We start from the raw sequence: 21,523 nt of genomic DNA, 5'->3' as shown, positions 1-21,523 counted from the left end.
TTATGGGATGGTGAATGCTGGCCCAGCCCTGACCCAGCCCCTCCAGCCATGGCTTCCATAGTATGAAATCTTGGAGTGAAATTTGACAATCTTGCGGGTTTTCAACCTCTGGTGGCATGTGTGGTGGGCTCTTGTATTAAACAGCTGAAATCATTATAAAATATATATTCATTTTTACCTATTGCCATTTGAGACTCTGAAATTAGTTCCGCATGCTCTCAATCAGCTCACGGCTAGATTATGCAAATGCTCTCAATTGGGGCCTCCTGGTTTCCCGGCTGAAGAGACTTCAGTTGGTCCAGAATGCCACCGCTCAGCTTCTTCTGAACCCTAGAGAGGCTAATATACAAGGAATTGCTTTGGCCCCCAATTAAGGAAAGGATACAGCTTAAAGGTCTTCTTGTGGCTCACAGAGCCTTCAATCAGTCAGGTCCAGACTATCTTACCGACAGGCAGACCCAATACCATCTGACAAGAACCTGCCGGTCATCTGATGCCCTTCTGGTTGTGGTGCTTCGTTGTTTTTAGAAATGGGGAGGCACATCCTTTTCAGATACTGGGGCCACTGCTTGGAATGCCCTTCCTTTTCATATACGTGCTCTGAAAGATGAGCTCTGCTATAAGATTAACTTGAAACGTGGCCTACGGAGGGGGGGGGGGGGCGGCGATTGCCCACCTCACCAGGAAAAGGTGATAGAGGGAGAACAAACACAGGGAACTAGAGCACAAGTTGGTACAAGTTGATGCACAATATGTGGTACACCCACCGGGGTACAGGGTGCATGGTCTGAAGGTCTTAAGGGAGAAGTACAGGGTCCTGGCCCACCAGGAAGCGAGTATGCACTATAGGAACACAGTAGTTTGTACGAACTAGGCAACAAGGCAGGGAAACTGCTGGACTGAGTGGCCAGAAAAGAGGCGTGTCAGAGAGGGATATACAGGGTGCTGGATCCAAGAGGGTCAGTGGCTGAAACCCTAGGAGAAACTGTGCAGGTCTTCATAGACTATCTGGGTGGTGTTTATGGTTCAAATCTGGGGGACAACCAGACGGGCATGACAAGTTTCACTGGGGAGGTCCCCGTTCCCAGGCTGGGAGCAGAGGCGAGTATTTCGCTTATGGCTGAGATTGCGGAAGATGATGTTTCGGAAGCTATAACCCAACTTAAGGGTCGTAAGGCTGCATGCCTGAAGGGGTTACCACCAGATTTTTTCAAGGGATTGAAGTCTTGAATAGTGAACCCCCTACGTGCTATGGTTGGGGAGGCAATCAAGGAAGGTCTCTTGCCCTGGTACCTTAGACAGGTGGGCATCATCCTCATCCATAAAGGGGAGGGCAGGGAGAGAGTTGCAGGAGGACTGCACCTCATATAGGCCCATTGCCCTACTAAACATAGAAACTGAAATCTTTGCTAAGATATTGGTGATTAGACTTATGAGAGTGATAGACATGACTGAAGCCCTCAAACAATCAGACTTTATGCCATAGATAGCGACTAGACTTAACATGCGTTGGCCGTTTGTCTGGCCTGAACAGACAAGATCGAGGAACTAGCGATATTTTTATTGGTGAATGCCAAAAGGCGTTCATCTTGGTGGAGTGGCCACATTTTATCATCAATCCTGGAGAAGATGGGCTTCGGTCTGTTGTTCTTAAGATGGGTTGGGCTTCTGTATGGGAGCCTTTAGCCAAGGTTAGGGTTAATGAGGCAAAAACAAGGGAATTCAGGCTCGGTAGGGATTACCAGACAGGGAGGACCACTAGCACCACTTTAGTACACAATTGCAATAGACCCACTGACCGAGAATACAGGGGTTTTAAAAGAGGGTACGAGGCAAGTTCTCCTCTAATATGGAAAGCTCCCTAATGCTCACTCCACAGCTGGTGATATTGGGCATTTGGGCAGGCAGATGCTGTGAGGTACACACTCCTCTTTTGCAATGCGTCACTGATGGTGGCTAGGAGAGACATTGTGTGATATTGAGGAGGGTTAAATATACCAAAAATGTCCAAATGGGCCTTAAAACTGCATTGGTGCGGAAGTGGTTTATCAAGTTAGAGGGTGTACACACAAGTTCGAAAAGATATGGGGTCCTTGGAAGTGGGCAGGGGGTGACCTGGACCAAGAAGAAGAGCAAGGGGCATGGGGGGTGGGAGGTGGAGACAAGGAGGTAATAAATGTGAAGAATACACCTTACTAGAGGGGACAACAGGCTGGTGGTTATAGGCGATAGTCAGGTATCACCAGAGCAAACTTCTGAATAAAGATGTGGTGGAATTACGTATACAGGACTTACCAGATGCAGAAATTAGTCAGGTGACTTATCGCAACTGCTTTATTGTTGTATGTTGTTGTGAAATTCAAAAAACAGATTTAAAAAAAGATGCAATATGGAAAAAACCTATATTGCTAAATTTAACATTAAATAACGCAAGGCATGCCAATCTTTCTTAAAACAAAAACAACAAAAAAAGATAAATAATGGAGAAAAACATTATGGTCAACATGAAAGTAAATTAGAGACCAAATTATTAACGAAACTCACAAACATGCCTCCAGCACATATATCTCCTTGCATTGATGAAGATGTTTGATTTTCAGACATTCACAAGAATTTATAGAAATAAGCATGGAAACGTACTCCTAGCAAACATTTGGTATTTTCATTTTCACATGAGAAAATATGCACTTGTATGTTTGCTCATATGAAAATCTGCAAAGCATTTGCAAATTCACTTCTCCTACAGTATTTTTTTTCCCCACATTAGAAAGAGTTTCACTCAAGTCTTTGTCAGGAGTAAATTCCAAATGTTTTCCAATGCGCATGAGACAGGAGAAATGTTGATGGATACCCTTAAACATGTATGTTTGTGCAGACTCACTGGATATTCCAATCCTGGAAATACTATACCTTGCCTACTTCCAGTGCCTTAAATTGGATTTATTGCAAAGTGGAAAAATCATAGCCTTGCTAGAATCCAAAACCTTAAAGAATATGACACCTTGCACTATCTGGGAGACTACTATAAGACCTCTGATATGAGAACACTGCCATAATGTGTTACCTCACTGCATGAAACTTTAACGAACAAGTAGAAATGTTTTACATGACAGGTAGGGTTTTGAAGCATCACATCCTTGCACAAGAAGAAATCTTATAAAGCTCCACAATCCGAATAATAACATTTTTGAAGTCACGCAAGAGAAGTCAGAAAGCTGACACCCCTCCCCCCAAGAGAACAGAGAGAGACCCCTACAGTGAGAAAGCATGCTTAACTTCATATGCTATGTCTGCACAACTTAACCACCCTTCAAAGCAAGCTGATAAAATGTGCCAAATCCATCAACGTTAGTGCGAAAGTGTACGTAGCACACAGTAAGAAACATTTGCTGCACGTTACTGCCATCTGGAATTTGCAAGGAGTGGAGTTTTGTATTCTTTCAGTGTCAAATTTAAGTGGTGCCTTTTTGTCACTTATGGTTGAGAAAGTACTTTTTGTAGCAAATGTGTCACAGTTGTTGGCAGATTACAGTTAATTATTAGTCTCCTTTGCAGAAAAAACATTATTTTACACAAAATAGAACTGTCTGGATCACTGGTACTTGGAGGATGCAATTCGGTTTATGTATGTCTTTTTAAGTTTGATGTTTACTGGCCCATGCATGATGGACTCCAGTGACCTATACTTGTTCCAATGAGCTTTGGTTGAGCCTCCTTCGGGTGTTAGCTTAATTGGCTCATAAACCTTCATCCATTGCTAACCTACCAAGTGACAAGGTGACACCATGTATTACACGATGATAAAGAGCTAGTATCATATGGTAAGCTGGAAACCCCAACACAGAGTACGTTGGAAGCTTCACACCATTAAAGTTTGTAAAGGGTTTTGTATCCTACTAGGGAATCAAACTCAAAAGACTCGCTTTAGTATTTAAAAGAGGAGTGTAGGAGAGGCTTCTTAGCCATGGCGAGCTCTAGGAGAGGACCTCTTAAATTTACTACCCTTTATATTGCCCCTCTGGGGCTCCTTAAACATTGATCAGCTGAAAGTCCCACCCCCTCTCCAAGCCACAACCCTCCTTGATACAGTGAATGTTTTCTGGTTTGGCAAGTCTGCCATTAGTTGGAAACACTGTCAAACACATCTTAAATGAGCCCAAAGGAGTATTTACCTTCAGCCAGCTACTTTCTACTGGGTGTCTGAGTATATCTTTTCGCCATTATTAGAACTAGAATGCATTCAGGACTATTTTACATCTGATAACACATTTAATTATGTATCTCATCCATGAAGTGTATAAACAGATTATTTTTTTAATAGTTTTGCCCTATATTGAACATGTTTATTGTCATTGTCAGAGCTTGAGTGCGAGAGTTAAACTTACTGCTTTGTCAATGCTTGCTCTTTTTCTGTCTTGGAAGCTTAATCAGGATGTTGAGCCTACTGTAACCTGAAGGGTCAAAAATGTAGAATGGAATTGTAAGAGACAATAAATTAGTGTTGTGTTTACAACAATCACCAAGAACCTGTGTGGCAATAAAATATAATCGACTAGATCCCGATTCTTCAGTTACAACCTGATACCAGGTATGAAGGTACAGACACGACAAGAAGAGCTGCCTGCAAACCAAGAATGATCTCAGGTTATATATTTTAATTTAAGTGATCCATTATGCTGCTTACACTCTAACATAGGACTTCCTTTTAATAGTGGTTTTCTAGTGTTGTGGAACACACCTCTTAATTTACTTACTCAGGGCCATTTTACCTTTTTGTCATATTTTTAAAATACATTTAAGTGTGCACCATCGATAATGTTTTTGGCTAGTATTTTCCTTCACTGTTAAGATTGTGAGTGGGTGGTGCAATGGATAAATGGGACCTATCAGAGCACCGCTGTGGCTCTTTGGGTCTGTTGTACCCGGTACCAAAAAGGCAGTTTTGGATGAAATGTTGTTATCATCAAAGCTGGGTGAGACCAATGTACCTTTGTTTATGAACATTATAGGAAGTAAAACGGAAGAAGACCACATTGGCTTTTGCTGCCCTTCAGTCACTCACTTATAACATTTATAGAATACAAGAGACAGAGGACAGGGTGTAGCATGCCTGTGCTGCTCTACCCCATTTTTAAGTCTGGCTTGACAGCACAGTTGTCCCTAGACGTAATGGGATCAACCTAAAAAGGCCTTTAATCGCAAATACAGAGAGGGGTTTTTGGCTCTGAACGCATTTTGGTAGCCAGGAGTACATGTTTTGATTGGGCAGACGTTGTGTGGTTCTGCAGAAAAAACTGTTTTCGCTGCACACAGATCCTATTATTTTGTTAATCCAGCTGCCCGAGTCAGCAGCACTATGGCTGCCTCAGATTGAACTTTTCAGGGCACACACATTATATTCTAATGCGGTTACAAGTATTTTAGATAACTAGATCATTTACAGTGTTTGTATTTCTCTGGCAGCAGAACAGACAGAAGGATGACAGTCACTGGGATTGTTTTGCAGTCCCAGCATACTCCCCTTCCATCATTAGGACTTCAGAGTGCTATTTTGCATTTGGCAGCAGTATAGGCTGCCCAGGGCCCTTCCTAATCTACATGTATTTTTAAGTCTGGCTTGACAGTGCAAGTCTGGTTACCTATGTGATCAACAAAAAATCACTTTCAGAGTACTACTGAGATAGGGGCCTAAGGCTCCATCTGCATGTTGATTCCCGCAGCAATGTGGGTGCGAAAGGTGTTCCAAAATTTGGCAGTGGCCACCGAGATGGAGCGACTGCCCCATCTGCCCACCCGAAATCTGGGAATGATTGCCTTTTTGTGAAAGGAAGATTTGAGAGGCTTGATAGGAGTGTACCAGCGAAAGAGTAGGTTGACTGGGTTATTTCTGATGCCGGGCTAAGAACGTCAAGCAGAGAGCTTTAAAAGTGATCCTTTTTTTATGGTGAGTCAGTGGCGGGAACAAATCCCGTCCCTGACTAACATGCATCTGGGGATGTTAAGGACCAAACAGGCCGCAGCACTCTGGTCGATATGAAATTTATAAAGGCAAGAGTTCTAAATGCCGACACGCAAGGTGACCAGGGCAATGATGACAGAATGGCAAAGCTCTAGGGTAATGTAGGGGAAAATCTTCCTCAAGATCCTGATAATGAGGAAGCAGGAGCCGGTGTCAAAATTCAGGGTGCTATCAAAGATTACACCCAGGTTTTTACCTGACTTGACCGGAGTTGGGAAAGGGTCCGCAATCCTTCGGCCACCAGGTGGTGGACCAGATGGATTCCTGAGCACCAAAGACTAGAACATCTGTTTTATCTGCGTTCATTTTTAGGGCATTGACCTTCTTCCACCTGCTAAAAATAGTCATGAATTGGTTGAACTTTACTGCCACCAATGTAGGATCATTAAGAATGGACTTAAAGATCTGCCTGTCATGGGCACCACTTCTGCCAGAGCAGTGACAAAACTAAAGTGCTAAAGGACTTCACAAGAGAGGTTAAAGGCTTCCACCCTGAAATCGCTGCAGTTGACAATTTACATTCTGACGGTTAAGAAAGAGCGGAGAAGCTTCAGGGCAGTACCATGTACACCGACTTGCAGGAGAAGTTGGACCACCCATGCCGGTGTGACAGTGTCAAATGCTGCCGATAGGTCGGGCATCATCAGAATGGCCCCCCCCCTCCCACTCTGATCCACCTGGTGCTAGATACTGTTGCAGCCACAGTAAGAGCAGATTCTGTACTGTGGCCACTCCTGAACCTGTTTTGCGACGGGTCAAGGACATCATGAGTCTCATTGAATTTGACTAATTCATGGTTCAAGAATCTTAGCAGGAGCTGGAAACAGGGAGATGTAGTGTAGTCCTAAAAGTACCCCGTCATGCAGGACATACGACGTTTATGTACAACATATACTGTGGGTCTGGTGGTAGACTAACTCCGTACACCCCCGCTGCATATGTTAGCCAAAGGTTTGCATTGGCTAGCTTGCAGTGCCACTAGGCTCTCCTACTATCAGAGAGATTTGTTTTGGCAACCTCAGAACACAATAACCTCAGACTCATGGAAACAATATAATTACTTTTCACCCAGACACTCATGCAAGCTTGATTTTTGCTCTCAGAGAGACACAAATAAGAAACAGTTGGACGTTTTCACAATAAGAGTTTATTGTACCGTTGTTCTTCTCATTTAAATTATATATGTGCTGCTATAACTGTAATACAGTAGCAGAGAAATAGAATCAGCAGTACAGTGAATAAAATGAAATAGTATTGTTCTACCATTGTGTAATAGTCATGAATAGATACATGAATATAGAATGCATTTAAAAAATAAAGCGCGTACTCCTAAGATGCCTGACTAGATGTAGCTAAGTGTACCTAGTATGTGAATAGGTTCTATAGAGCCTAAGAATCCTAAGAGCCTAAGAATCCTAAGAACCTAAGAATCCTAAGAGCCTAAGAATCATAAGAGCCTAAGAATCATAAGAGCCTAAGAATCATAAGAGCCTAAGAATCCTAAAAGCCTAAGAATCCTAAGAGCCAAGAATCAAGAATCAAGAATCCCACTAGGCTTTTAGTCGAATCCCATTACCTGAATAGTGAAAGTGTGGAACTTCGTCCTGAACTTGAGCTGGATACCCCACAAGGGATCGTCAGACCACTGTCAGCTGGAGGGATGGCATGCCGGAGCTGCAGCATCTCTGGTTAGTGTGTCGGCCTCGAAGTCTCGGGTTACTCCCGCATTCTGAATGCAAGAGGCACTGTATTTATACAGTCTATGTATGTGTGTTACCCATTGTTCAGTATGAGGACGTTGGGGATTAAATCTTGTGCGTCGATGGGAGAGGTGAAGTGTACCTACTGGAGAGTGTACTCATCAATTATTCATATGCGCTAAGGATGACGTCTTACCAATATCGATTGGGAAGAACCCACCCTCTGCATGGAACTAGGCGAAAGGTTTAGTCCATAAAAGGCTACAGTCCTTATAAGGCGTTAAGTCCATACAAGGCATTCTGTCCTTATTTGGAGTTATGTCCCTATAAGGCTCGTTGATATGAAATAACGGGCACTGATGTAGGGAAAGTGTACGATGTTCCCTGGACCTATAGTAGGGTACCAATATGAACTTTAACACCCACTCCACCTTATACTTAACAATAGTAATAAACGTTACTTGAAACACACATGCATAACAGTGTCTGCATATAATTTGTCAAGCATTCATGTAAAATGTTTCTAAAAACGTTAAACTGTCACTTAAAAACAGTTTAAAAATGATGAAAAAATGTTCTCTGGTAACGTTTGCAAAATGATGTAGAAGTCCGCAAATCACAGTTCTAAACGAGTTAGATCACACAAGTTGAATTACTGTAAGCGTTTATAGGAGGCCATGCTTCGGAAAGTGCCAATTTGCAAGAGTTATTTTGAAAATAGAGTGGGAAGGAAAAAGTTCCATAGTTGTTTCCAGCACACTGTGAGCCAGATTCAGATAAGAAGTCCTGGCTGGGAGATACAACATTATCGCTGCCTGCTACAGCAGGGGACAAACATTGAAGTACCTTGCATAGCACGGCAAGTGTGCATAGATGTAACTCCTCCTGTCCTGTAGCTGGTGTGTACGCTTCTGTTACCAGATTCGAAACCTCGGTGTCAATGCTGGAGCTGAAATTTTATTCAGTCGTGAAAGGCACCTGCGGCTCCTTAAGGAAGGCATGCCTCAAGATGGGAATACGCTGGGGACAAAGTCGAGCATGGGACCACAAGGACTCCAGCCTGGAGTCTAAGTCCGCTGGCGTCTCCGTTAGAGGGGTCAGACAGATGTCCAACTCGCATTCGCCTTTGCAAAACAGGCATAGGAAGACTGGTACGATGCAGTCCTCAAAGACTGGTCTGAAGGATAAGAACCAAGAAGCACTTCGTTCCCTTAGGCGAGGTGCACCGAGATGCTGCATCATGCGTTCACAGTAATGACTTTCCAGGAGAGCTTTCGCAATCTTGCTGGCGGATGGTCCATCCATTGCGCAGCAGGTAGACGATAATCAGGATTTCAGCTACAGTGAGCAGGATCAGAGGTAGACCCCCGGAAATGCTTCCAAACACGGAGTATATGAAGTTAGGGATAACTCCGAGGATAGTTTGGAATGTGCTAAGGAATCCGGACCCTATGGTCTTAAATAGGTGAATTATGCCACTCGTATCAGAGATGTTAAAGATACGATCAACCATTTGTACGAAATGTAGGGGGGGCAATTAGTTTGAATTAATGCCTGTATCTCGTTCGAGGTCCTTGCAACCTGAAGTTCAAAGGTTTCTCGAGCGGAGGTCAGCGGCACGGTTTGCTGTAAAAGCATGGCTTTCATTCTGCTCAAAGTATCAAACTGTATCAACGAAACATTCAGTAAAGGCCATACAAGCGCCTCCCTGGCTGTATTTGTCGGAGGGAACAATACAGCAAGTAACCCTGGTGTTCACTGTGATCAGATATGCAATGCCTGGAAGCATGCCACAACAACCTTGATCGTTCAGCATCAAGTAACTCCCATTTGAAAGTAACTCTAACACTAGCGTTATCACGGCAGCTGGTGTTCCTTTCACGTGGCAAGACAGATTTGAAACTGAACCAATACAGGCTCCATGCAAAACAATGTCTTGGCATATGAGAGAACCACTTAAAGCGTTCTTGCAGTTGGTACCACTAACATACTTCTCGATCCCCACTCCGGCATCGGAACTTATATGGTAACTCCCAGGATTTCTTAATGTATTCTTTACCCAGCTTTTCATATGTACCTGCCTGTCTCTGTTCGAGGCAATAGTGAAACTGGAATGTAGTGACCGGGATAGTGATTTGGCCATGGATAAGCGACTCAGTTGATGGTATTTCAGCAACTGTAAATGGAAGCCTATCCAGTTTTTCAATTTGCAGCATTGTATATTTAGCTCCCCTTTGTGCCATTTCTATCTGTGTATCAGTTAGTTTAAATTCTGAAAACAGAGACGTACGGTTAATAAAACACCAAGGCACGAGGCCTGCATGCAAGGATTGTAGCGTCCAGCTCAATAACATAATAGAACGTAAAAGATTGGCCGTGTTGTAATATGGCTAAATCCTGTTCCAGTATGTCAATAGCAGACAATACAATGTTGCCCAATGAATATACTCTGGAGGTCAAAGTTTTTAACCCATTATCCACCACAGCAAAAGCTTTTTCTAAGTTAATTCGGTCTATTTCCCGTATTCTCACTGCGGCTTCTTGTTGGGAAATCTTCCAGATTTCATTATAGGCAGCATAAATGCCTGCATATATGAAACGTTTTGACGTTGTTTACTAGGTCCTAGCAAAAAGTCCCTAAGATCCATGTCTTGTGTGAGTAAAGTTAAGTGTTGCTTCACATCTGCAAGTGTTGAGGTTTCTAGCCATTGTAGGCACAACTTCCCAACACTATAAGATGTCACTATGCCTGGATGTTCTCTTTGTACATAACATGGGTCTGGCCTATGCATCTTGAGTCCCTCGGTGTTGTCCAGGAACCTATTATGGCATGTGTTTGTGTCTAAGGGCCAAACCACCCACTCCTTCCAGTTGGGATCTATTGTACTTCAGTATGTTATAAAGTGTTGCCCCTTTCCCTTCAGAAGAATTTTGCCCACCATTCTTTGGTGTTGGAAACTTTGGAGTGTTCAGTTCCTTCATCTTGGCTATTCCTAGACATGATGTTTGTGCACAGTGTCTTTTAAAAAGATGATCTGCTGTGGAATGAGGCAAGTTCAAAATAGTGCCTCTGTACCCTGGACTTGCCAGCCCCTTGAACCGCAAATTAATTTTGAGTCAATTTCGTCCTTCCATAAGTCGAAACCCTGTTCAGACAATTGGGACAAAAAGGAAGCAGAGTAAATCTGTTTGATGTTCATTAGCATAATTTTCAGAGGTGATTCTGGTGCAACCTTATAGTAAAATGAGGCTGGATCTGTGATGTTAAACCCTGAAAAGTATGCATATTTTTGTGCAAATGTTTGTGAGCTACTCTTCGGTGGTGTTGGGCAATGTTCCCACTGTTGGTACTCAAATACATTCCTAGGTGAAATGGACTTGTGTAGGAAGTGATGACCATAATGTTGATAGCAGTACCATTTATCATAATCTGATGAACCACCTAACATTTCATTGTTAGAAAATGCAGTAGTTTTTTCTAAGCCAGATAGCATGTTAACTGTTTCAGTGACCCAATCATCAGAATATGTACTGGCGGTAATGAAATCACATAATGAGATTTTAAATACATGATTAATTTTTTAAAGTTCGGTCTGTCCGAATATGTTGAAATCAACCTTGTTCCAAACTATACTATCCGGTATAGGAACAGCTGTGATGTACACTGTTGACAAGTCTCTTTGTTCACGATGTGACTGTGTGTGGCTTCAGGATGACGTTGACCATTTCGGCTGTGGAATCTCGTTGAAGATAATGTCCACTGATAAGCACACTAAAAGTCAATACTAAGCCTAGCCATAAAAGAAAAAACATCATTCCAGAAATTACCCAGAGCTCAATCCAAGGTGATATCAGGTATGTTTTTTGAAGAAAGAGAAAAAGTTTCTTTACTTGTAGTTTGAATGGTGTTTCGGCTGGTGTCGTTTCCGGCTCGCTTGGATCCAGTGAAAACGTATCAAAGTTCATGAAATAGCCAGAAGCTGTTCGATCAATTGTAGGAATTGAATCGGGATTAGTTAAAATATTATTTTCCTCTTGATGAGGTAAATTGATGTAGATGTCTGTATTTGGTCGAATTGCAACTTGTGAATTATTTTGAGGTTGACTATTTGCTTCAAGTGGAAAAAGTTCCATAGCATTGTTGCTTAGTCCTCCTTACAGGTGGCTCTTCAAACGTGATGAGTCTTTCTGTTTGAACTTCTTGGATTGTAGCTAGAGGAGGACGTCTGCTACATTGGAGTCCACTAGGCCTACTGTTCAGTATTGGCCACATAGTGTGGTTTGATTAAGTTCAATCGAGACCAATCTTTTCTCCTTTTTTCTGGCAAGAAGAGGGAGCAGCACAGTTCTTGTTCCGTGCACTGCAAGGACTGGTACAAGTTTTCTGTAGGAAGGTCCAAATTCCTTTTTGTCCACAATTTTCTCTCTGACCAGATCCCAGACTTTTGGGATCCAGACAAGTCGTGCCGTGACTTCCTTGACTGGTTCAGTGGCGGTCTGCTTTAGAAGGACATTGCTATGTTTTGTCCTGGAATCTTTGAGGTCCTGTAAAACAGCCAAACGATCATGGATGTCAAATGGTTTTTCATCCGCAACTGCGCCTTCACAATCAAGATCAGGTACCCACATTTGTGTCCCAAAGAGGACCTCATATGGAGTGACTCCCCCTAGTGAGCTTCTTGGCTGATTATTTAATGCCCGCTGAACCCCATACTGATGTGTGACCCAACTACCGCCCTTGCCTAATACCCTTGCTGTTAAAGATTGCTTTAAGTCCCAGTTTTTTCTCTCCACAACAGAATTTCCCTCAGGATGATACGGAGAGGAGAACCGCAATGCGAGGCCCATTCATTCCATGGCCTCCTAGTAAGCTCGAGAGCTAAATGCAGGGCCGCGGTCAGAGTGTAACGTGCTAACTGCGTATGTACCGATAAAGTCTCGCAAATCTTTTATAACAGTTCGAGAATCAGCAGAATGCAGAGGCCAAACCCATAGGAATCTCGAGCAGGAATCTACTGCAACCATGATGTACTTGTAGGCCCCAACCGTTTGTGAGGGGCCGCAGTGGTCCAAGTACACACATGCGAGTGGTTTGTCTGACTTTAGTAACGGAGTCTGTGCTGGGCGTGAAATGGTGGAACCTTTTTATCTGCTGGCAGAGGTCGCATTTCAAGACATAATCTTTAGTGTGCTTTGATAACCCTGACCACCAATAGCGCTGTTTCAATAAAGAAATAGTCGCCGTGACGCCTGTGTGCGGAGAGCTTAAACCCTTGTGTGCAGCTAGTATTAACCCTTGCCTAGTATCCATATTTGGTATTACTCTGTCCCCCACTCCAGGAATTTGAACACATGGAATGTTTTGTGCATCTAAATTTGTAGGAGTATTTGAGTGGAAATTGTTTAGCTACTGCTGTGCTGTCTTTGCGTGATGCAATGACAGCTACCATTATTTCTCCATCTATTCTCGTTTGTGAACGAGTCAGTGCAGACATGGAAGCTGAGCAAACAGCCCCCTTTGCGGCTTCATCAGCCAATTAATTCCCTTCAACGTGAACGCCATCACGTTGATGACTCAGTGTACGGATCATGTGAGTCCGTGGTAGTTCGGTTTTCAACTCCGCTACCTGTTCCCATAGTAGTTTATGCTCAATTGTGCCACCTTTTGCTCCTTTTTTTAAACCCGTTCTGTGCCCAATGTTGTAAGTACTTTTTGTACGGCTGTACACAGTAAAAAGAATCACACACAGTAAGAGTGGGGAATTTGTGATCTGTATTTTTTAGTGCAAGTATTAGTGCTTTTAATTCGGTCAATTGAGCCGTGCAGTCTCCTAGAGATTGCGTCTTTGTGCAACTAGGATGGAATTTATCATCATGCATGCGACCTTTAACAATTGCACACGCTGAAAAAATTGCTGCTTACTCCCTATGGCAGGTTGCGCAGATCCGTCAGTATAGATAATCTATTCATATTGATCAAGAGGCAAGATTTCATGTGGCAGAGGATATTCTTGTTCATAGTTCAGGAATGCCTGGGTGTTTAAACTGGGATCAAATCTGTATTCAACGTCTGTTGCAGTTTGAGAATTTGTCCATTGTATTCATCTCGGATGCAACGCTTTCGGGACACTGGCCTTTGTGACAGCTTCAAAAGCTAGTACTGGAGTTACGACAATAATGCGTTTTCCCTGAGCCAGTGTTCTTTCTCTAGCCACGGCAGTCTGAACGGCTGTCAGTATTTTTTCTGTTGAAGTGAAAGGCATTTCTGCATTTGTGTAGAGGTGTGATTTGTATGCAATTGTACAGTCTTCCCCTCATGAAAGGTTAAATGTGTGTACCCGCAATGATTCTGATCACTAAGTGGCGTACATTTACGTGTGTTTGTAAGTGTTTGAAAGCCATCATGTCTTCCTGGAGTAAGCGAAGAATATTGGTGTGTTCTTGTGTCCAGTACCTGGCTGAAAAGTCAGGTTTTATTAATTCATAGAAAGGTTAGCCTTTGTGCATAATGCAAAATGTATGTCCTGACGAAATTTAGGAATCCCAGGATTGATTGTAGAGTTTTTAATGATTTTGGAGGTTGGAGCAGCGCACACTTTTCTAAAAAGTTAGCTGCCAGACTTTTGCCTTCACTTGACAGCTCATATCCCAAAAATAGGACACTGAGGTGGGCTATTTTTGATTTTTTAAAGTTGAACTTATAGCCCTCTGCGGCAAATGCCATAATTATGGTGCTCACCCTGGTCAAGTGCCTCAGTAAGTCATTGTCAGTTAGGTAAATATCACCCACATAGGACAACGCACCTCCATCAAAATTTTGAAGCAACTCTGTTACTCTTGCTGAAAATACACCTGGGCTATTTTTTTACCATTGTGCTAAACGACATAATTGTCGCTGGGACCCAAACGCACTGAAGGCGGTCAGATACCTTCTTTTAGGCGCTATAGATTGGCAGAAGAATCCATTTGAGATATCAAGTGTGGTTTTGTATTTTTTGCTCACAATGTTATTTATTAATGCGGGACTGTGTGCATTTTGGACAGCAAAGTCTTTGTGCATGAGTTTAAATGTCTTATCTAAAACTAGACTATATATGTTGTCAGGTTTAGAGACGGGAAACAAAGGATTGTTAATTGGTGAGGTACATTTTTCAGTGACCCCCCTGGTACTCAAATTGATCTAGGATCTCCCTGACCTGTTTTTTAGCTTCTTGCTACATCAGGTATTGCCTCTGAGCATTAGGTGAAACTTTTAACGGGATCACGTGGTAGGTTGAGTTCTCATCCCACCCTCCATGATTTTTATACAGTGCTGGAGCTTGGGCTACTGCCCACTCCTGCGCATAAGCATATTTTAAGTGAACGGGAACGTAGTTGGAAAATGCTGGAAAAATTACACTTTCTCCCCTGGGGCACTCCATAACGAATGCAGGCAGCAAATCTTGTTCTGCTAATAGTATGTCAGAACCAAATGATAAGTTCTTCCAAAAAATACTTGTTACTTTCCTGGGCTTGTCCCCCTCCAGTCGGAGTGTTACTTCATATAACTTATGTGGGACGCTCACCCTGGTGTCTGCTGTTTCCACCGTGATGTAATCCTTCAACTCCCCTGTCACCAGAAATTCCTGCAGGTGAGCTATTGTTACTTCTGCCGCACTGTCTAGCATCGTCAGTGCCCATTCCCCGATCAGAACTTGTGTCCTCAGAATTCTGGGCATGTCTAATTTTCAGACCAGCAACTTTCTTTTTCTTAAATTGAGGTTTTGGTTTTTGTTTCTCTTCTTTTTCAGAAGTAAAGTCTTGAGCGTGCTGCTTGTCTCTGGACTGTGTGCGCTCTTCTCTGTGTTCTGACTGTCCTTCTCTTTCGGAGCCTTTCTTCGAACCCTGAAAGGAATGAGAGGAATGTGTATCAGTATCGTGATACCTGTCAGGTATCTTAATATTATCCCTATTCCTAAGGTTGTACCTCTTTTCAGAGGGCTCCCTTTGGGGAGACCTACCTCAGGATTGAGATCTCGTCTTGAAAATTTTCTTTTTTTCTTATCCAAATTCTTCTTTGAAGAATTTGGTGTTTTTTTAAAAGTGTCCTTTTCAGGACTGCCCTGTAGTTGAGGTTTTAAAGCTTTTCCCCCGAAGCTATCTCTGCCTAATTCTGCATATGCAGTTTCTATTATTTTGGGTAGTTCATTCTCCTGTTCTAATGGAGTGAACTCCCTTAGGCGTTGGCGGATTGCCACTGATGCTGCTTCCCCTTTAATGTTAGCTAGTATAATTGCTGATACCAGGTCGTAGTTGTTTAATAACTTCATCCCTAAGTTTAGGGCAGGTTCTGCTCCATAGTCATTTTGTAATTGTCTTAATACATAAAGCACTACTGCTAGTGAAGGAATACCATGTGTCCTGGTATATATGGCATCAAAGACTGTACCCAAAGAGGTGCAGTCCTCTAAGTGTAGTGTTAGCCCCATGGGCAAACAGATTGTTAGCATTTTGTGTTTTTCAACTGGTGTTGTATTTGGAAATACTGCTTCTAACTGGGTTATTTTCCGAGTGACCCAGAAAGGAATTTGTTCACGTTTTGTGGGCACTTTGCCCATTACCACATGTAATGTTTGTGGGGTAATTTTAGTCCCCGAGCTCTGTGGAGGAGCTGCTGTAGTTGTAATTACTGTGGATTGGACCACGAGTGTCCTCAAGACAAAGATTGTCATGTTTCTGTAGACTTTTATCAACTCTTTGAGTTGAACAAGTAGTTCATCCTGTGGCATTGTGTCAATGTCTGGACGTGGTGCATAGGTCGCTAATATCTGCCATGTTGCTCCTGGAATACCTAAAGGATCAAGCTTTGCTCGTGTTCTTATGTGGGGTAGGGCGCCATTAAACCAGAAAATATGTTCCTGGAAAGTGAGCGGAATCTCAGTCTCCTCAAACGGAGTGTAGACAGCTGGAATTTCATCATGTAAGTAATAATGAAAAGTTTTTGTTACAGCATTTGCTGCTGGGAATAACACCCATGAGTAGAATACCTCCGTTTTGAAATCTTCGTGTGCCTCTATCACGAATATTGCTACACCTCCTCTGGGTGATAACCCATGTTTCACAAGTTTAACTGTCAGAGTTTGTCTGACTTTGGTAGCAATATGTATTGCATCTGTATCTTCCTCTGAGTTTGGAAGTGGTTGCTCTAGTGGGTTTAAGTTTCTCTCCTTGTCTGCCATCGTGTTTAAGACAAGGAATTATTGTCCAAGGAAATTTTTATGAGAAAGTTTTACACAAAGGTTTTATGCACAATTTTTGGGAAATGTTCATTTCAGGCTTGATTAACCAACAGCCAATACATAGGGTATCTTGCCTACTCAGTTGCGGCAGAGTTTTTTCGCCACTCACTCCAGACGTCTCTGAGTTTTGTAAGTAGGGTCTCTGAGAAAGAAAAAAAAAGACCAAGCACGACTGGGCTACTCAGATTTTACTGTTGAGTAAGTGCTCCTCTATTAGACCACATTGGGCTCCATGTAGTGTAGTCCCAAAAGTACCCTGTCATGCAGGACCTACGACGTTTACGGATAATATATACTGTGGGTCTGGTGGTAGATTAACTCTGTACACCCCCGCCGCATATGTTAGCTTCTGGTTTGCATTAGCTAGCTCGCAGTGCCACTAGACTCTCCTACTATCAGAGAGATTCGTTTTGGCAACCTCAGATTTGTGGAAACAATATATTACTTTTCACCCAGTCACTCATGCAGGCTTGTTATTGCTCTCAGAGAGATACACAGAAGAAACAGTTGGTCGTTTTCACAATAAGAGTTTATTGTACCGTTGTTCTTCTCATTTAAATTATATATGTGCTGCTATAACTGTAGTACAGTAGCAGAGAAATAGAACCAGAAGTAAAGTGAATAAAAAGAAATAGTATTGTTCTAACATTGTGTAATAGTCATGAATAGATACATGAATATAGAATGCATTTAAAAAATAAAGTGCGTACTCCTAAGATGCCTGACTAGATGTAGCTAAGTGTAGCTAGTATGTGAATAGGTTCTATAGAGCCTAAGCCTAAGAATCCTAAGAGCCTAAGAATCCTAAGAGCCTAAGAATCCTAAGAAGCCTAAGAGCCTAAGAATCCCACTAGGCTTTTAGTCGAATCCCATTACCTGAATAGTGAAAGTGTGGAACTTCATCCTGGACTTGAGCTGGACACCCCGCAAGGGATCGTCAGACCACTGTCAGCTGGAGTGATGGCATGCCGGAGCTGCAGCATCTCTGGTCAGTGTGTCGGCCTCGAAGTCTCGGGTTCCTCCCGCATTCTGAATGCAAGAGGCACTGTATTTATACAGTCTACGTATGTGTGTTACCCATTGTTCAGTATGAGGACGTTGGGGATTAAATCTTGTGCGTCGATGGGAGAGGTGAAGTGTACCTACTGGAGAGTGTACTCATCAATTATTCATATGCACTAAGGATGACGTCTTAGCAATATCGATTGGGAAGAACCCACCCTCTGCATGGAACTAGGTGAAAGGTTTAGTCCATAAAAGGCTACAGTCCTTATAAGGCGTTATGTCCATACAAGGCATTCTGTCCTTATTTGGAGATATGTCCCTATAAGGCTCGTTCATATGAAATAACGGGCGCTGATGTAGGGAAAGTGTACGGTGTTCCCTGGACCTATAGTAGGGTACCGATATGAAATATAACAGAGATAGGGCAGAAATGTTTCAAATCATCTGGGTCTGTGTTTGCTTTTATAAGAAGAGGAGTCACATTTGCTTTTTTTCATGAGCTGGGATAGATATGTGATATCAGCATGAGATTGTACACGTTCTGCAAAAAGTTGGTGATCGAGTCAGGGGCAAGGTAAAGAGTCTTTGGAGGACACCGGTCCGACGGAGATCCAGATTTTAAGCTAAGCAGTATGTCCTTGGTTTGCTGCAGGGAAATAGGCGGGAATTCTACGAGCTGCGGGCGGAAAACAACTCGTAGTGGTTTCAGAGAGAGGCTCATTTTCTACCGACACATTAAAGACTGAGTAAGTATCCAGGATTTCATCATGGAAGTAGAGTGCAACTCTGTCGCAGAAGTCTTGAGATAACTTCAGGGAGCCCTGGGAAGAGGGAGTGGCTAGATCTTTCACTACATTAAAAAGTAGTTTAGGGCGGCTGGGATTTGGAATCCCTATAGCCCAGAGTTCTTCAAACTGTGGGGCGCCCCCCCCCCCAGGGGGCGCGACACCATTTCTGGGGGGCGCGCACTCCACCCAAAAACCTCAGCTTAGTTTCACACTGTTCCAATCGATGGGGCACGACGTGCCCCTATTTCGGTAATTTGAAAGAAAACCACAAGCAGTTCGCCTTCGGTTTCACAGCCCAGGAGACTCCGTGCCTCCCACTGCAGCTGAAACATTTCAGCTCTTGGAATTAATCATTTCGGATGGTTAGTTCTTCGCACACTTAAAGTTTAAGGACTGATCTTTATACTAGAATGAGGAATTTTTTCAGGGAATTCTGGAGCACTGTGAGCTCGCTTACTTCGTGGCTGTAGGGAGCAGTGGATGCGAATTTTGATGCTTGTACCAGATATCCATGGTGAATGGAAGGTGTTTTTTGGGTGATTGGAGGAAGCAGTGAGATGATATGCAGTAGATCAGATCCAGCTCTAAAGTCTTTTCCAAAATGGAAGGCAAGGTGTGGGTGGTTTTCAATGATCTTGAACAGAAGGGGAATCGGTAATAGAACTCCGTAGAAAGGAGAGCTGGAACTGAATCATTCTAGAAGCAGTAGGTTGTAAATTACTTTTGTTTTTGGAAAGAAACGGCATTATGTAACATGTGAGTCTGTGATTTAGAAGAAGACAGAGATTCAAGGGTCATTGGCACATAAGTAGTTGTAGAAATCAAACTCAGGTAATTTCACAGAGCAAGAATGTTTATAGGGGACATGATGAGTGAGGCAAGGACACCAGACTATTGCACACAATAATGTTCCTTAAAATAACCTTATACTTACTCTGAGGCACATAGGGGGTTCCCGGCCCATCAACAACCGAGTAAATGGGCAAGTTTAAAAAAGAGCCCAAAGTTATGGGTGTATTTACAGTTTCTATAAGTTGCCTATATAAATAAGATACAACTTTTGTATTTTGTCATTTGCTGTGGTTCCTGCCACTCTTCTTTTGTAGTAATACCATTCTAAGTTTTCTAGAATAGTACTACCTCACATTAGGGACTGCCCCCTCAACATTTTCACTATTACTGGCACTCGTAACTTCCAACCAGCATCTGGACATGAAGAACCACTCCCATTTTACTTAGCTCAATGTGGTAAGACCAAGAAATGGGGTCCGACTCGGGAGCTATGTCGACGTAAACACTTTAACTTGCTTCATAACCTCCACATGAAAATCCCACATTAATATCACCCCAGAAAATCCTCATTCATATATCGTTCCTCCACTTAGGCTAGTGGAGACTGTTTTACTCAATATAGTCTTCTGCAAGATGGGCACAGTCATACTGTCATACCTACAGACAATCCACTGTTATGGGTAAATGATAGGCCTGGGTGAAATTTTAATTACGCCAGAGTAACTTCAGTAATTACGCATTACTCTTGTGATGCAAAAGTACTAAAATTAGGTGTTTACACCAGCTTGGGTAATTAAGAGTAATTTGGGGCAATCTTTTCTACTCTCTTCCTAGACCTACTCCCTCGAGGCTCACGCATCAAAAGTGGATGTTGCAGGTAAGCGCGATGGGGCGATGGAGTGGTGCGGGGGAACAGAATAGTTATCATTTATTTATTTATTTAATTTGACCTATTCTATCTGTCGACACCCCCGCCCTGCCACCCCCCAAACGCACTTACCTGCTCCGATCGCCGTTGCATTTACATGCACTGTAATGCTGTCAGTTCACTGTGCAGTTGGAGCCAGGTCCATTTGATCACCACAAAGTCTGTCAGCCAACATTGCTCTGAAGTAAAATAGGCAACATCATTCAGTTTTTATTAGTTCTATTTTTTTAAACATAAACCATTTAAAAAAATTCAGCTTGGATGGCTCAACCTAAAAAAGTTTGAAGACCTCTGCTACAGCCCGACACCCAGTACATATTGTTTGTTATCAAGGGCAACAAGTTTTTATGTGCATTTTGCCCTTGGGACAAGTAGGCTAAACCCCCTACAGCACAAACCCTTTGGCTGCCAGTTTACAGTACCTCATTATGGATCAGGGAAGGGCATTGCCTGCAGTTAAGGTAATATTTGTGTCCATGTGTTAATGCTGTTCAAACTTGTATTTATGGTTCATTAATGCAAAGCCTTTATTATTAGAGTGAGCGCTCTAAGTAAATGTTGTAAGCTCAGATGGCACTACTGACAATGGTTCCAGTATAAAAATGTGTACACACGTTTTCAAAGTTTAGTAAAATGAGGCTATGTAGAACGTTTCCAGAATGCTTTCTGATTAGATGCAAATATTTGCAGAGGCTTGAAAGCAAGATTTTTTTTATTCTCATTCACTTCAGACCTCCGTGACCAAGCCAGCCGCCTGTACCTTACCTGTTGTTAATAGCAGGTTTAGGATTTTGCCTCTAACACAACAAAGACCTGGGTATCAGAAGGTATTTTGAGCCATACAGGTTGGTTCCAACCTTGTGGGTCTTTGGTAACGCCCCGAGTCAGAAGATCTTTTATGGGGTAGTTGCCAACTAGTTGGCTACCTTCACTTTCTTAAAAACCAGAAAAAAGATGAATGGTTTTACTCTCAGCAGTCTCTCCGATGATCGTAAAGGTGTCTAAACTTAAAT

General features: G+C 42.7%; 1 protein-coding gene across 6 annotated transcripts in view; it reads right to left on the bottom strand.

Annotated features, from left to right (window-relative positions):
- The window catches only part of WBP11 (WW domain binding protein 11), a 105,842-nt gene that overhangs the window by 72,119 nt on the left and 12,200 nt on the right, over positions 1-21,523 (bottom strand). For 2 of the 6 annotated variants that reach the window (XM_085601025.1, XM_085601024.1), the window contains exons 2-3: positions 20,583-20,689; positions 4,386-4,451 (exon numbers count right to left, since the gene is read on the bottom strand). The exons of 2 other annotated variants lie outside the window; for them this stretch is intronic. The gene's annotated coding sequence lies outside the window, so the exon portion shown is untranslated. The remainder of the gene's footprint in view (positions 1-4,385; positions 4,452-20,582; positions 20,690-21,523) is intronic. 2 more of the 6 variants (XM_085601023.1, XM_085601022.1) reach the window with 1 other exon arrangement.

Source organism: Triturus cristatus, chromosome 4_2, assembly GCF_964204655.1.
Source record: "Triturus cristatus chromosome 4_2, aTriCri1.1, whole genome shotgun sequence".
In the NCBI taxonomy this organism is placed as follows: domain Eukaryota; kingdom Metazoa; phylum Chordata; class Amphibia; order Caudata; family Salamandridae; genus Triturus; species Triturus cristatus.
This window is presented reverse-complemented; position numbering and strand designations above follow the sequence as displayed.